Here is a 16206-nt window from a genome sequence, read left to right on the forward strand (position 1 = left end):
GAAGATGAGATGGTCTGATTATGTGGTGAGATAAAAGGCAGCCCAGGGCTGGGCTGGTTTTCTGCCAATGGCCATATCAGAAGAAGGTGAAGAAAATCCCAGCATGTTGGGTAGTGAACCCATCGTAGTACTCCATTGGCTGAGAATAGCACAGGATGGTTGAATATGTCTGTATTATGATCTGTGTCACTGGAGGGAGCCTCCATATTTATGAAGTTGCAGATCCATTTGAGAATAGAGTATAGAAATGTAAGATGGTATTTTTATTATGCTCAAGATTACAATTATTTTCTCCTTGGTGAATTTATTGCATTTTGAAATGTATTCAGTGCAGTAATCCACAAGGTAAACATTTGGGCTGCAGTTTACCTAAGTTTCTTTCCTTCTCTTTTTTGGCCTTTATACCCCTTATAGTGTACAAGAAGAGAGAAAAGGAAGAAGACCCAAATCAGTGGATTTTGCTTTATTAACAAACAAGATAGAATTAAAATCTAAATAACACTTTCTAGCTTTATGTGATTCAAAGAAATTAACTTGGAGAACTGAAGTAGGCTTCACAAGACCTGAATTTGAATTCCAGTTCTGTTAATTACTTTAGAAAAGTAATTTCCCTTCTCTGGATCTCAGTTTCCTCATCTGTAAAATAAGGGGGTTGGAATAGATAATCTCTAAGGTCCCTTCCATCTCTACACCAATGTTCTATTGATCTAAATAGTGAATAAACACATTTTGAGGCACATTTGTAGGGAAAGAAGTTTGGAATGCAATCCTAACATCCTTTCCCCCCCCTCCTGGGAATCAGAGGACCTGGGTTTCCATTCAGGTTCTGCTGTATATTACCAGTGTGACTTTGAACAAATCAGCAAATGCCTCTGATCCCCACTTTCCAAATCTGTCAAATGAGAGGATTAGAATAGATGATATCCAAGAGCCCTTCCAGCTTAAAATCTATAATCCTGTCAAGCCTATGAAGTGTGATGGTCCATTCCCTCCCCCCCTTTTATATTTCTTTTTTTCTTTTTGCAGTCACTTTCCTCTCTGCACTTAGATTCACCCTACATTTCTCCTAGGCCATCGTACCATATCCCATTCTCCCTGTCTACCCATAACCCCCTTCCCTTTGTCCTCTTTACCTTCTCCTAGCACCTGTCCTAACTAGTTGTGTCTCTTCTAAAAATCTTGCTGTTGCCCACCTCTCTCACTTCTCTCTCTGATACTGCATGTCACCTCCTTAATAACCATGCTTCCCTCCTCAGCATTTCTCTTCCTTTTCAGTACAGAATAACTCTCTGCAGGCCTTCCTTCGAATCCTGAATAATGGCTCTTACTCCTTAGAGTAGCAGTTTGAAGTGACTCAGATAAGCTTGTTTGCCCTCAGTCACTCTCTCTGGACTTCCTCTTTTACAGGGTCTTTTACCCTGGATTTGACCCCTTTGTCTGATGCTTTTAAGCCCTAGAAACTTGCTATTATCACACTTACAGTTTCTGACCTACCTACAGCTCTCGCAATTCAGCCGTGGGTCTCTCAAGCATTGTTACCATTACATGTTATGACACTTTTAGCTGCTGAAAGCCCTTTTGTTATAGAAGGTCGGCCTTCCTTGTCTTACCAATCAGTACCTTTCCCTGTGTGGGCTCTGATTAGAACAATCCATTTCCCCCCTTCCCTAACAAGTATTTCTTGTACTGAACAAACTAGCTTTTTAGTTTCTAGATACAATATACCAATCCTTTTAAGGACTAAAGCATGCTTTATGGTTCAGAGGTCAAATTTTAAAATCCAGGAGTATTATCATCATAATACCTAACATTTTATATTGGGCTTTAAGGTTTGTAAAGCACTTCATGTGTGCGTGTTAAATTCATTTGATCTTCACATCTACCTTATGAAGAAGAGTTTAATAATTTTTTTCATTCATTCATTCACTCACTCATTCAGGGTTTGGGGTTTTTTTTTTTTTTTTTTGTTCAATTATTTTCACTGATCTGAGGATTAAATTCTGTAGCAGTACTAAACCCTCTGTATAAGTCATAGAGGGTCAATGATTTATCCCTGAAAGGTGTTATTTAGGTTACCAACTAATTATGATAAAAGCATCCCTATGCCCCTAAATAGTTGGACTGTTGTACTTCATTAACATTTCAGAATTATTCTTTCCTTGATATTCAGTCATCTTTTCAATTGAGAATACCCATGTGCCAGAAAGGAACCCATTTATCTGGCTTCATAGAATTCACGCTAAACCCTGTGCTTTCAGCAACCAGTTTGCCCAAACGAAAAGGGAGTTGGAGGGGGAGGCAGGGCAAAGAAAAACACTTGCTTTGGGATCTTTCTTATGCTATGTTTCATCCATAACTACTCCCCCCCAATGCTTGTTGAAAGGAAGCTGAGCCAATGTAAGTGGCAGATTTTCACTTTTGGAAGCTTTGAGGGAAGACGAATTGCTTAGCCCTGCAGTTTTTGCGGCTAAGGAGTTTGTGTGAAAGGGAGAAGAGATACAGAGAGATGGAGGACAGATTTCAGAGTTTTGCCTGAGGCCATCCCTGTAGAGGAAAGTCAGGTAGAGTATCAGCAAGTATATGCTGGACTTAGTTCCTCTAAACCCCCACAGAGGCAACTGAGGCAAATCAGAGAATTGGAAATCATCTGGCCTTCATTCATCACTCTTCTAGAAACCTGTGGGAAAGGTTACTTATGAATATTTAATGATGTGATCATTCCTTCTACTGAAAGGAAACCCAGACGGTATTACTAGATATTGTTTCTATGTCTTTGTTGTCATAAAAAAAAAGTGGTGTAACAACTGTTTATATATATGGAACTTCTGTTTTTAACCAAGTGGGGAAATTTGCCTAGTAGTAGGTGTGATCTCTGGATCCCCCCCAAAAAAATGAACATTTTAAAACACTTTTATAAAAATGCTAAGTTTAAATTGCTTTCTAATTAACAGTTCCACCAAAAGTTTATTAGTATATCTATCTTCCCAGAAGTCCCTCCAAAACTGGCTCTTCCTGTCTTTTGTTATCTCTGCCCATTAGAATATGAACTGTTTGAGAACAGGGACTGTCTTTTTGCCATTTTTTTAAATCCCCAATGTGAGCACAGTGCCTGCACATTATACGCACTTGGGAAATGTTTGCTGATTGTCTAAAGATGTTTCCTAGAGGATTTTTACGCATTGGTCTAGTTTTGTTTTAAGTTGCTACTCAGCACACGTCCAGAGATAGTTATAATCCATTATGTCTTTTTATCTCCTGCGTGTAGCACAAGGCCTGCTATGTAGTAGGGGCCTAATAAATGCTTGTTGATTGACTGAATGATTACACTAAGTGAAGCCTACTAATTATAGAATCATAGGTTTAGAGCTGTAGGGCCTTACAAGCCATCTAGTCAAATCATTTCATTTAACAAAAGAGGAAATTGAGGTCTGAACAAGTGAAATAGTACCTAAAGTTACTTGGTTATAAGAGGCAGATCTGGGATTTGAACTAGGTCCTCTGACACCACACTTAGAACAATTTTACTTTCCCAATTTAATCATTTCATCTAGATATTCAATTGTATTTATTCAGTGGAAAAATTGTATTTAAATAAATTGTGTAGACAGCTAAGTGGCACAGTAGCTGGGCCTGGAATCAGAAAGATTCATGTTCCTGAGTTCATATCTGGCCTCAAACACTTACTAGCTGTGTGACCCTGGGCAAGTCACTTAATCCTTTTTGCCTCATCTGTATAATGACCTAGAAGAGAAAATGACAAATTACTCCATTGTCTTTGCCAAGAAAACCCCAAATGGGGCCACTAAGAGATATAACTGAAAAATGGCTGAATAACACAATTTAAATCACCAGGCATGTTGTGATTGTGAGTACTAAAATGTGTATATTTTCTATGTACCTGCAAAAGGTATCTTGGCAAGAAGGCGGATTGGGATGGAGTGGTTGTTAAGGAAGTGACAATCAGTATCAGAAAGAAAGTGAAAGGTAGACAGGAGCAAGTTTTGTGGAAGAGATACCATCAGTTGGGTAGCCATGAAAAGGAAAAAGAAAAGATTTAATTCAAATGTAAGAGAAGGATGGATGGTCACAGAGATGGGGGTTTGGAATAAATGGCCTAGGAAAAATGTGGGAGGATTTTAGGAGACGGAGAAGGAAAGTAGACTCAAAAAAGGTGGGGGTAAGCTGAAAGGGAATTGTTTATATTTTATCTTTGTATTCCATCACCTATCAAAATTCTTGGCACAAAGCGGGCACTTGAACATTCTTATTCGTTGATTATATCACAATTGAAAACTGGGAAGGCCTTAGTCCAACACTTAACAAATTTTAAAAATTCTGTCATTTAACAAATGAGGGAAAATAAGCCTAGAGAAGTTGGGACTTGCCCAAGAGCACATAGATAAGAAGTGACAAACCTAAGATTCAGACCAACATCCAGAGTCTTCTCATTCCACTTTTTGATAGTTCTATTTGTTTGGAAGTTAGTGTTTTTGTTTGTTTGTTATATTCATCCTAAATTTTATTCTCTACAAGTTCCATCCACTTATTCTAGTTCTTCCCTCTCTAGCCAAATATAGAACAAGCTTAATGCTTCTCCATGCCATTCCTGTGCGCCAGATATTTGAAATCAGCTTCCCCTCAGCCACTCCAAGGTTTTTCTCCTCAGGGTTGGACATCGTCATTTACCTCAATCATGCCTTCTGTGTCATGAATTCAAGGATATATGCCATCTTCCTTGGTTTCTTCTTGACACTTTCAAGGCTGTTAATATCTTTCCTTCAACACCAAAGTACAGTTCTGTGTATGTGGGCTTGATCAGGGTGGAAAGCAAAAGATCTATCAACTTTTTCTTGGACAGTGTCTCTCTCTATGCAGCCCAGGCTCATGTGGCTTATAGGTACCACTGCTGACCTTGCTGCGTACTAAGCTTGGACCCCAGAAACATAAAAAAAAAGTTGTTGTTGTTGTTTTCAGATGAATTGATGTTTAGCTATCCCTCCCCATCTTATATTTCTTTTTTGTTTGTTTGTTTTGGTTAGCCAGTGGGGTTAAGTGACTTGCCCAGGGTCACACAGCTAGTAAGAGTTATGTGTCTGAGGCTGGATTTGAACTCAGGTCCTCTTGAATCCAGGGCTAGTGTTCTATCCACTGTACCACCTAGCTGCCCCTCCCCATCTTATATTTCTTAAGCTGATTTTTTTAAACAAAATGGTAAGATTTTACCTTTATTGTATTTGACCCAATGTTCTGGGCTATTGAAATCTTTTAAAATTCTGACTTTCTTATTTAACTAGCAAGAGTGAAAAAGGGCCATTTCTATTATTTGCTTAGGAAAGGCAGTCATGTTGTGCTATGTGTTAACACATACCAACTGGTTTTGTTATAAAATTGAAACATCAATGCTCATAATATCCCTTATAGAAATATAGGTTTTCACCAGATCTATAACTTACTTGACACACACATAAGTTTGGAATTCCTATTGGACAATAAGACTGATGTTAAGTATTTGAATTCCTCCACATTGCCAATATCCTCAAATATTATTTATTAAATACATACATATTTTGGGTGCTACATAATGCCACAAAATGGATATCATTCCTTTATGTGTAATCACCTTTTGTACATTCTCCAAAATATATAATTTTTAAGATTCAAAAACAATATTAATATAAAATATTTAACAGAAATAAAATATAGGGAACTTCTGTCTTTCCTGTTAAGACATTGACTCGATGCCTATAAAAAATTTTACTAGAATAGATTAAAAGGAATTTTTCAAAGTAGAAAAGATTCTCTCCTATGGGAATGCGAATGGGCAGTGAGATGATGAGAAAGGACTAGGTAAATGCTAAAGGTCTCTCTTGACCCGAAGGACTTCTAGGACACAAATCTCCTCACTTGATTTGCTAAATAAATTTTATTTTTCTGCTAAGAGAGCGTGACCAGACTTGATGCTTGTCTATGTTAAGCCAACCTGATGTTCACTTGCCCAATTTAAAAGACAAGCAAAGGGTCTAGGCTACAGCTGACCTCTCATCATAATAGCAGCAATAAACTACGTTATGAACACCATGCTACCAAGTCCCAAAGGAGACACTGGTAAAGAGGTATCTTCCTTTGTTTTCATTTATTCTATAGACAAACATGTGCAAAATAAATCTAGAAACAAAAATAGTGCATTTTGCTTCCATAAGTAATATTGATCCTAAAGGAGAAAACAATCACCCAATGATGTGATTTCTTTTGTTATCAAGTAGCTGCATAAGAGTAATCACTTTATCAGGTAGATATTGAGGCATAAAAGTGACGGATGTTCATTGTCCTCATATTGAGCTGGCATGTTATGATTGGTTTTTGAAAATAGGCCTCTTGTTTACTTCTACTAATCGGAGCCCAGTTGGCTCATCCAGGAAAGGTAGCCTTTGTGAAACATGCTTCCTTGAATGAGCTTTTCATTTGTGTTTGATTTAGTGTTCTTTCTGGTTAATAGTGGTGATAATAATGGCATACTGGAATACTGAACTAAGAAAACCAGTTTGACAAACACTGAGAACTCGACTTAAGACATGGATGAAACCAAGCTTGGAATTCCATGGCAGCCTTTGATTTCCTATATGACCTAATATCTCTCCACTGTGTAAGATGCAAGGGGTATATGTCTATAAACCCAGCCAGACACATCAAGCAAAGCTTTTTTTTTTTCAGAAGAAAGAAGTCATGTGAATTTCAAATGGTCATATATTATTTTATGAATATGATATCATCTATCATTGGCCAAACAGATACTCAAACAGGAACCATCTATATCTAAATATCTGCTTGAGTTGCTTATTTGAGGCAACATAATAATAATAATTACTATTATTATTATAAATGATGATGATGATGATGATGATAAATCCACATCCTCCCTCCCCATGAAACTAAATGCTAAATTAATTTATGGGAAATGATCAAATAGTGGCATTTAGAGATGAACAAAGGCTTTACATCTGCTGAGCCTTCCTATTTACACTTAGCTTATTCACACCTGTTCTTGCTGTAAATTAAGTATCACATCTTTCTCTTTCAATGGAGCTGGGGTGTTTGCAGTCTCTAGAATGTGTGGTAAAGGTAGCAATGTCAAGCATAAACACATCCTATACACGTCTGTCTCTTAACCCAACTTATCAAGTAGCATTTTGAGATTATTTAAGAAAATCTTGTCTCCAGCAATTAGTATTTTAATAAAAATGTGTGCTGCTAATGCTAGCAGATAGGTGACATGGTTAATTGGCTTCATATTAAACTTGTTGACTCCAGGTGTTTCTTAGCTAAAAAAGTGTTTGTGTAAAAGACACAGGAAAGCAAATGACCTGTTTCTCAGTGAATTCTTATTCAGCCAGCTGTCATGAACTGTGGAGGTAAATATGAAAGGCTTTAAAAACAATTTTCAAAAACTTTATGCCCAGGGATTCCCAATATCCCTCTTTAACCCCTACCCCCATCAAGGGATACAAAGTTTTTCATTGTCTCTCTTCCTTTTAATTTGCTAGGGTCTTGTCTTATTGGACATTCCTTGTAACCTCCTACTGAATTACTAGGCTAAAGGATTACAATTGAAGTAGGCAGCTGGTGTGAGATTTATGCAAAAGTATGAGTTAGATACTCTGCACACAGAAAGTATTTAGTAAATGTTGAACGAATGAAGGAGGAAGCATTTATTATTCCCCTTTTTCACATGGTTTCCCAAAACTCAATGCTCTTCTGTTGGCCCCTAGCTGTGCAGTAGCCTACATTTCCATGCTAAATTCCAACTTGTCCCATCTCAATGTTCCTAATGTAGTCATGTTTATTTAGGGCAAATTCCCATTGCACTGTCAATCAATATCTTCTCTCAGTTTCTACTTCTCAAATATTCTAGCTCTTTTTAACTACCTGGAAGGGATATATAAACTAATTCACACTTAAGTAGTATTGACTAGAAACAGCTTAGTGTAGTAATCTCCCCAGGCAATACAATAAGCTCTTTGCATTTTCGTAGGTGACCATGCTTAACCACTACCAAACAGTGAATTGCTAATGGTAGAATTTCAGGCATCTGTGGCATCCTGGAGAAGATATTTTCCAACTGACCTCAAATCACACTCTGCCAGCCACTAAGTGCTCTGCCCATATGTAAGATTGTCCTTGGGCAAATACCTTATAAATCCTGTGCAGAAACAGATTTCCATGGAAAAACAACCAAGCAAAATAAAAAATACGTAATTTCTCTAAGATCCACTGCTTTATTTCTTTGAACTTTTATTATACAGCAGAAAGAAGACTAATTTAGAGGAGGGAATTTAGCATTTAAATCCTAAATCTGGCACATAACTGTGTGACATTGGCCAAGTCACTTAGCTTCTCTAGGTCTCGGTGTCTTCACCTGAAAAATGAGGGGGTTTGACTAGATGACTGAAATGCCCTTCTAGCTCAAATCCCCTTATCCTTAACATAGGAGCTTAGTCTCATTATTAGAACAAAACTGAGGCTTCTCTTCCGTCTCTTTGTGTAGGCTGCTGGAGGCTCTTGCTTTTGGTAGATATGATATTGACTTATGGATCCACATTCCTGCATCCTGGGAAAAGGTATATTGGCATCTCAGTCTTTAGAGAGAAAGTGAGCCGTTAAATGTTGGAGTCGTCAGGAGTCTGATACTACAAAAGAGTAAGAATTTGAAAAGCTGTAGGTTACTTCAGCAGAATATTTACTTTTTCACTAGTTCTTTGTTACATGTTTATTACTCACATCAGTCCCTTAAGGAGGAGAGAGAGAGAGAGAGAGAGAGAGAGAGAGAGAGAGAGAGAGAGAGAGAGAGAGAGAGAGAGAGAGAGAGAGACAGGAAAAGGGCTAAAGAGAGAGAAGGAACAAAGGAAGGGATGAAGGAAGAGAGGGGGAGGGAAGGAGGGAGGGAGGAAGGAAGGGAAAGAAGGGAAGAAGGAAGGAAGGGAAACAGGAAAGAAGGAAGAGAAAGAGGAAGGAAGGAAGAAAGGAAGGAAAGGAGTTTCCAGTAACATAGATGGCCAGATAAACTGGATACAACAAAGTAAATGTAACAAAGTAATTGTAACTCAGACACTTACTTACTAGCTGAGTTATTCAGGAGAAGTCTCTTGACCTTGTTTGCCTTGGTTTCCTCACCTATAAAAAGAGCTGGACAAGGAAATGAAAACTTACTATAGTATCTTTGCCATGAAAACCCCAAGTGCAGTCAGGAAGAATCGGATCATGTGCCAGGCACTGTGTTAAATACTTTACACTTATCTCAAGTAATTATCACAACAATTCTAGGAGGTAGGTGGTAGTGTTTTCTTCATTTTACAAATGAGGAAACTGAAGGAAGCAAAGAGTGACCCTGGGCAAGTCTTTCAATCCCTCTCAGCCTCAGTCTCCTGATTTGTAAACTGGGCATAATAATAGCACATATCTCCCAGAGTTGTTGTAAAATGAAATAATATTCATAAAGCATTATATTAATTTTAGCTCTTTATTATTATTATTCCCTTCCTACTCTAAATCTACAATTCTATGACATGCCACATTTTTCCTATAACTTTTTAACCAAAACTTTTATTTAAGAGAATAGCTAAAGTAGCATTATTGATAACCCTTTTCCACCCTTTTTTCTTCCTGCCTTCCCTGCCTCCCTCCTTCCTTCCTCCTTTCCTTCCTTCTTTATTTCTCCCTCACTCTTCCTTCCTTCCTTCCTTCCTTCCTTCCTTCCTTCCTCCCTCCCTCCTTTCTTTCTTTCTTTCTTTCTTTCTTTCTTTCTTTCTTTCTTTCTTTCTTTCTTTCTTTCTTTCTTTCTTTCTTTCTTTCTTTCTTTCTTTCTTTCTTTTTCTCCCTTCCTTCCTTCCCTCTAGACTTGAAGTCATAAATCTCCAGTATTTATTAGCTGTGTGACTCTTCATTTGTCTCACTCTAAGTTACCTCATCTGTAAAATGGGCATTAATAATAGCACTTGTCACAAGTTAATGTTTAGAAACCATCTCTTAACCCCCTGCTCCCCTATTTCTACCTTTAGTTTGATTAGTCAGTTCTACTACAGATGGCCACAAAGCCTCCTGGGCAGATAGGCTTTTGAGGTCCTTTTGTTCCACATGCTTCTGTTGGAAAACTGCTTGCAATACTTCACAGGGAAGCAACGTCATCTGCCTTGGTGAAGTTGTTTATTCAATAGTTTAATTTCTGACCTTGTGACCAGCCATCTAGAACACTGAACAGATGCTCTTTGGGATAATTTGCAGAACAGGCTATCTGTTCAAGCAGAATCTTCACTTCTCTTCTGTCAATCCCTGCTATACCACTGCAGATGAACATGTACATTCCATCTTTCCCCCCACCTCATTTTTAATTTTAATTCTCAATAGTTATTTCACTTCAACAAGAGCTTTGCTCAAGAGGTACACCCTATATACCTCCTGTGCTATTTACATATCGCATATCCTGAGGGACAGCAATGATTCTCCAGAAAACCTAAGTCAGACTGGGATTGTTTTTTATCCTAATTACATAAATCATGTATGATGTAACCCACATGCAACTTATCCAAACAATATTCTGATCAACATTGTGAAATGGTCTCATTTCAGGGTTATTCACAATTGAAAATGGGCTCAGAATTTTCATTCTAAAACAGATCACTTTTAAGAATCTGTGCCTCTCGTGTCTCTTAATCTTCTGTTTCTATCCTTCCCTCCCCTGAAATCACCAAACTGCCTACTTCTGATCACCCTTCTCCTTATAACATCCCTTTGGCTAGAGATTTAATGGGCCAACCCTTCCAGTGGATGGTTAAAAGCTCTATTCACACATATAGCAGGAAATGTGAAACTTTGCTATATACAGTGAAATTCAGTTGATCCAGAACAGCCATAGAATTGCATAGAGCTGCAAAGAAACTCAGAGGTCCTCATTGTACAAACAAGGAAACTGAGATACAGATAGGCTAAACAGCTCATCCAGGATCACACAGTTATTGTGTTTTGAGGTAGGACTTGAACTTAGTCCTCACAGCCCAGGATTCTAGCCATAGTGTAGCTGGGTGCCTCTATTCTTCTAGGATAGTCGTGCAGAGGTGGGGAACTTGTGGCCTTCTAGGTCCTTGGGTATGGCCTTTTGACTGCGTCCAAGTTTTATAGAACCAGTCTTTTTATTAAGGGGATTTGTTCTGTGAAGTTTGGATTCAGGCAAAGGGCTGCACTTGAGGACCTACAAGGCCAAATGTGGCCTTGAGGCCACAGGTCCCACCCCCCCCTTCAATAGAGTATGTAGAATAGTACAAAGAGGACAGGAATTCAGAGAAGAAAATCTGGTCTCAAGTCCCAGCTTAGGTGAGTGGCTTTTTGACCACTGGCAAGCCTTACCACCTCCCTGGGTCTGCATTCCTTCATTAGCAAAATAGAGATAAACAATACCTTGTCTACCTCGCAGAGATTTGGCCAGGAAAAGACTTTAGAAAGTGTTATATAAATGTAGTCAATTATTTTCATTAGATGTGGGTTATTTCATGTCTAGAACATCTTTAAAGTACTTCACTTTATCTCATCTGAATCATCTATCAGGGACACAGAATCTAAAATTAGAGCTCTCATTTCTGGTCTCCAATCCAACAGTGACACCTATGATTTGGGGCACTTATTACCTCTTCAGAAAGACAGAATTAGTTACACTCAACTTCATCTGATATTTAGTCTTAAGTGGTCATGCTAATTAATTATTTGTTAATGCTGCTGCAGGAAAGGAGAATTAGACTGTTCTGGACTAAACACATATTCCAAGATGAGGGTGTTTTTGCTTTGTTTTCCAATGTTCGGGGAAAAAACGAGGTTAAAAATAGCTCAGCTAATGATTCTCCAGTGCTCCCATCCTGTGATGGTCTTTTCTAATTAATTCTATCAGGTCTTCCAATTATGTTGTTACTGCATTAAAAGGATGTCTTCTGGCCTTTGGGATATGTTTCCATAGGTTCGTATTTATACCTTGTTGTATTTTGGGATTGTGTGGTCCACTTGTATTAGATGCATGGTTTAAAAACAATCTTAATACAGCTTTTGTAGGAAAATTGAGTTTGCTAGGATATTAGTGTACTCTTCTAGGCAAGACAAATTAAATTCTTTGCTCAAGATGCGAGCCACAAATAGGATATTTTGAAGGCAAGTACATGGCTGGAGACTCCCTAAGCTCTTAATCTAACAAATGGGACACCTCAAATTTCACCAGCCTTTTCTCCAGCCTCCAGTCTACTCTACCCTTTCAAATCCCCATTGCATTTGCTCATATCCATTATAAAAAAATTTTAATTTACCTTAACCGGGACTACATTTAATAAATGCTGTTTCAGACTGGAAATGGAACTATTATAGTGATGGACTTCTCCTCCGAGTTTATTAAAGAAATCTGTTTTATAGGCCAGATTCTCTTCAACTTCTTATAATGCATGAAATAACAAATACTGTTTGGTTCAGTGTGATTCAAATGATGGCAGAACACACAATAATAGCCAACTTTTAATGAGAATACTTTAGGATTTTAACCTGCCAGATATAAAAGAATTTGTCTGTGATAGTGGTGAAAGCAAATTACTCCTAGCATTATGCTGTTTAAGGCTGCAAGCTAAGCCTGCTTCTTACGTTAGAGCTTGAGCCAACTCCATAACTTTTGCTATTAGTTGCTAAGAAACAAATTATAATTGTAGCTCAAATCTTTTGCTATGTTCTCCACTTAGCACCCCCAAGTACATTCATTTCCTTCTGATGAGTAAATGATCAACAAAGTAATTCTTATAAGTATAATTAATAATAATGAAAAAAAAAAACATTTTCAGAAAGCCATCCATGTTTTCATGGTTTTGATTTTTTTTAAATTGGAATGAATTAGTAGAAAATAGTGAGCTGGCAAGTGTTTGGCATCCTTGAATTGGTTACCATTTTTAAGTTGGGATAGTGGGCTGAAAGGAGCTCAGACTTGAAGTTTGGAAGATCTGGGTTCAAATTCAACCTCAGTACTTCCTAGCTAAGCATCAAGCGCAAGGCACTTTAACTCAATTTCTTCATGTATAAAATGGGGATAATAATGCCTTTAATACCTTCCTTTGTACTTTGGGCAAATCTCTGCAGCTTTTTGGAACTCAGTTTCCTTGTCTGTAAAGTAGACTTTCAACCAGATGACCTCAGATCTATGAATCCATAGCCTAAGTCTCAGAGCTATTCTGAGACTTAAAAATGATATAAAATACTTTCCAAATATCAGAATGCTATATAAATATCAACAATTTTTGCTGTAGCAGATCCTAGGGGCAGCATGGTGTAATGGATAAAGTGCAGGGCTTAGAATCTGAAATATGGGTCTATATATGATACAATATAAAATCCTTGAGAGTAGAGATTCTTGTAATAAATGCTTGCTGATCAATTGGTTTGATCATGGCTCTACCACTTACTGGCTGTGTGATCTTGGTCAGGTCACTGAACATCCATGTGCCTCAAACAATTCCCTAGGACTCATCAAGTAAGTAATATATAAATAATTATGATCTGGATTGGTGGAGAAAGTTCCCACATTAACAGTTCTTTCCATTGACAAGATTGCAGGTTTTGATAGGCAAGTTTTTAAAGAGCAATTAACTTAGACTCCTCAGAATCCTTCTGTCAATTAAAGGGGAAACAGACTTCATGAATTCTGCTGTCCAAGTATAAAGCTATGTTATGGTTCACTGTCCCCACAAGTTAGGAAGATACACCTTATTAAATGTGTTCCCTGTTATTCTTAAAAGCTTTCATGAAATAAGAGCTAACAGGCTAGAAAAGCAATATATTCCATTTAATTAGCACAACATTAACTCTCAACATACATTACCAAAATACACAGTGACTTGTTCAACTCCTTAATTTATGCATTTCTTTGAAGGGCCTACTGACCATTATTACCTCATGATTAAATATAGAGAGAGTGAAGGTTTCTAGTAATGGGGAGGCTCCTAGCCCCACTAATCCCACCAATTTTAATGGTCCACAGGTGGCTGAAATCTCAGGACTGGAGGAATGTTGGGGCATAGATCTCTTACATTTGGAAGCAACAATACTCTGAGTGGACTCAGAGCATAGCTAATTACCTCATAAATTTACATCCCAAAGGCAAAATGGCAGCTCCTTAAATATCCTCAGTTTACTTGTATTAAATACCCGATTACTACTAGTCCTGCCTTTTTTAATATCAGTTTTGTTGTTTCATCAGTGCAGACAATCCTCGGCCAGTACAAAAAAAAAAATCTTTGAAATTTATAGTTACGTTGGGCACTGAGAAGATAAGAAACTTGGTCAGCCTCAAACGGTTGGAATGTCTCAGTGGTAGGACTTGAACCCAGGACTTCAAGGCTAGTTCTCAATCCACTATGCTAGGCTATCCCCTCTGTGTTTGTTTTGTTTGTTTGTTTGTTTGTTTGTTTTTGCTTTTAAATGCAAGACTCCTATGGGCCTTTTTAGCATGCTGGCCCATTCCAAATTGTCAGCCACTATAAAATCACAATTGAAAAGCCTTCATTCAATTCAATAAGCATAATGTTGAACACCTACTACAACAATAATAACTAATATTTACCTAGCACTTTAAAGTTTACAATGCATTTTACAGAATTGAAGTCATTTGATCCTCACAATGACCCTGTATGGTAGTCACTATTATTATCCCCATTTCAGAGATGAGGAAATTTGAGCACAGAGGAGTTAAGTGAATTCCACAGAGATCATGTAGCTAAGTGTCTGAAGCAAGATTTGAACCTAGCTCTCCCTAACTTTAAGTCCTGTACTCTAGCACTAAGTATACATGGAAAAAGAAAATGAAATGCCTGCCCTCAAAGAGTTTATATTCTACTGACGAAACAACATATAACAGAAGTATTTCAAAGTATATAAAAAAAAATAGAAATAAAGGGGATTGGGAGGAGTCTGCAAAGGCTTCTTGTAGGAGGTAACCCTGGAGCTCAGTCTTGAAGGAGAGGTAAATAGGAAGGGCTTTACAAACAATTCATTTTATTTTGCTCACATATACTTTATATTTATTTAGAGAATAAAGGATAACAGAGACTACTTACCTCTGAGAGCAGCTGAGACTCTCCTTTAGTGAGCTGTTCTCACTTTCACCCCAAAGAACCTGTATGGTCACTGTGACTTACAGTACCACCCTGGACCAGCAAAGGACAAATACTACACCCCGTTCCTTCATGTCTGCCCTGCCACAGTTGTTCCCCATTCCCTGCAGAGGGCGTGTCCTTCTTTCCCAGAATGGGTTCTTAGCTCTTTCACTGCTTCCTACTGTTCAGCTCTCCTCCAGGTGGTGGCTTATATCAGATACTCAACTAACAGTTTCATTACTGGTGCGCATCCCTCTGGCCTATTTAAACTACTGTCTTACATCAGGGCCTCTCACACGTACCATCAGCATAAAGTTGCTGCAGTTGAATGTCCTTCTTAGTCTCCTTTACTCAGTCTGTTTTCTATTTCTATTGACTCATGGTGATTTTGGAGCCCTGAACTGCCTACCATTCCTGCTGCGGATGGTCACTTGGACTCCTCCTCACATCACTTCTTCCCATTGAGGATTTTCTGGCTCAGAAAAGCACTTGCACTTTTTAAAAAATTTGCTTTTCTATTTCCTGTCTTCCTCTAGGGCTACTGATCTGGTTTTATGCAAATTACCCTGGCTTTCTTCTTATAGATCTTCCATCAGGGAAGTAGGAGAGAAGAGTGCAGCTCCCAGAGGCTCTGCAAGAGACAATCAACAATTTGTGTCCTTGCTACATATTTTTTTAAATTGCTTAAAGTCAATGCTAAATTCAATTCAGCAAACATATACTTAAATACTTACTATAGTATTAGATGACAAACAACCATAATAATACAAAATGAATCTGTTCTCCAAAATACCTTAACTGCCAAAATATTTTCACTTTCTATAAATGATAGTCATATTAAGTTGTCTTGAGAGCAAGATGTTACACATTGAAAACAATACAAAATGTCACATTTTAAATTCTAGATCTTCTATTTAAGTACTTTGTGACCTTGGATGAATCACTTATTTCTCTGCCTCCGTTTCCTCATCTGTAAAATGAGGTTAAGCTAAATGACTGCTAATGTGCCTTCCAGGTATAAATCTATGAACCTGTGTAGGGCTATATC

The 16206-nt window shown here is 37.9% G+C and overlaps 1 protein-coding gene and 1 long non-coding RNA gene across 3 annotated transcripts in view; one reads left to right on the forward strand and one right to left on the reverse strand.

Annotated features, from left to right (window-relative positions):
• Positions 1-16206, forward strand: part of LOC110195628 (contactin-4) — a 1139396-nt gene that overhangs the window by 807556 nt on the left and 315634 nt on the right. The gene's annotated exons all lie outside the window — the stretch shown is intronic.
• LOC144456614 (uncharacterized) lies at positions 8254-15623 on the reverse strand. The gene is made up of 3 exons (XR_013485610.1): positions 15120-15623; positions 9111-9180; positions 8254-8684 (listed from the first exon to the last, which is right to left on the reverse strand). It is a non-coding gene; the product is annotated as an uncharacterized LOC144456614 (long non-coding RNA).

This window comes from Phascolarctos cinereus, unplaced genomic scaffold (assembly GCF_003287225.1).
Source record: "Phascolarctos cinereus isolate Bilbo 61053 unplaced genomic scaffold, phaCin_HiC Scaffold_4;HRSCAF=312, whole genome shotgun sequence".
Lineage (NCBI taxonomy): Eukaryota > Metazoa > Chordata > Mammalia > Diprotodontia > Phascolarctidae > Phascolarctos > Phascolarctos cinereus.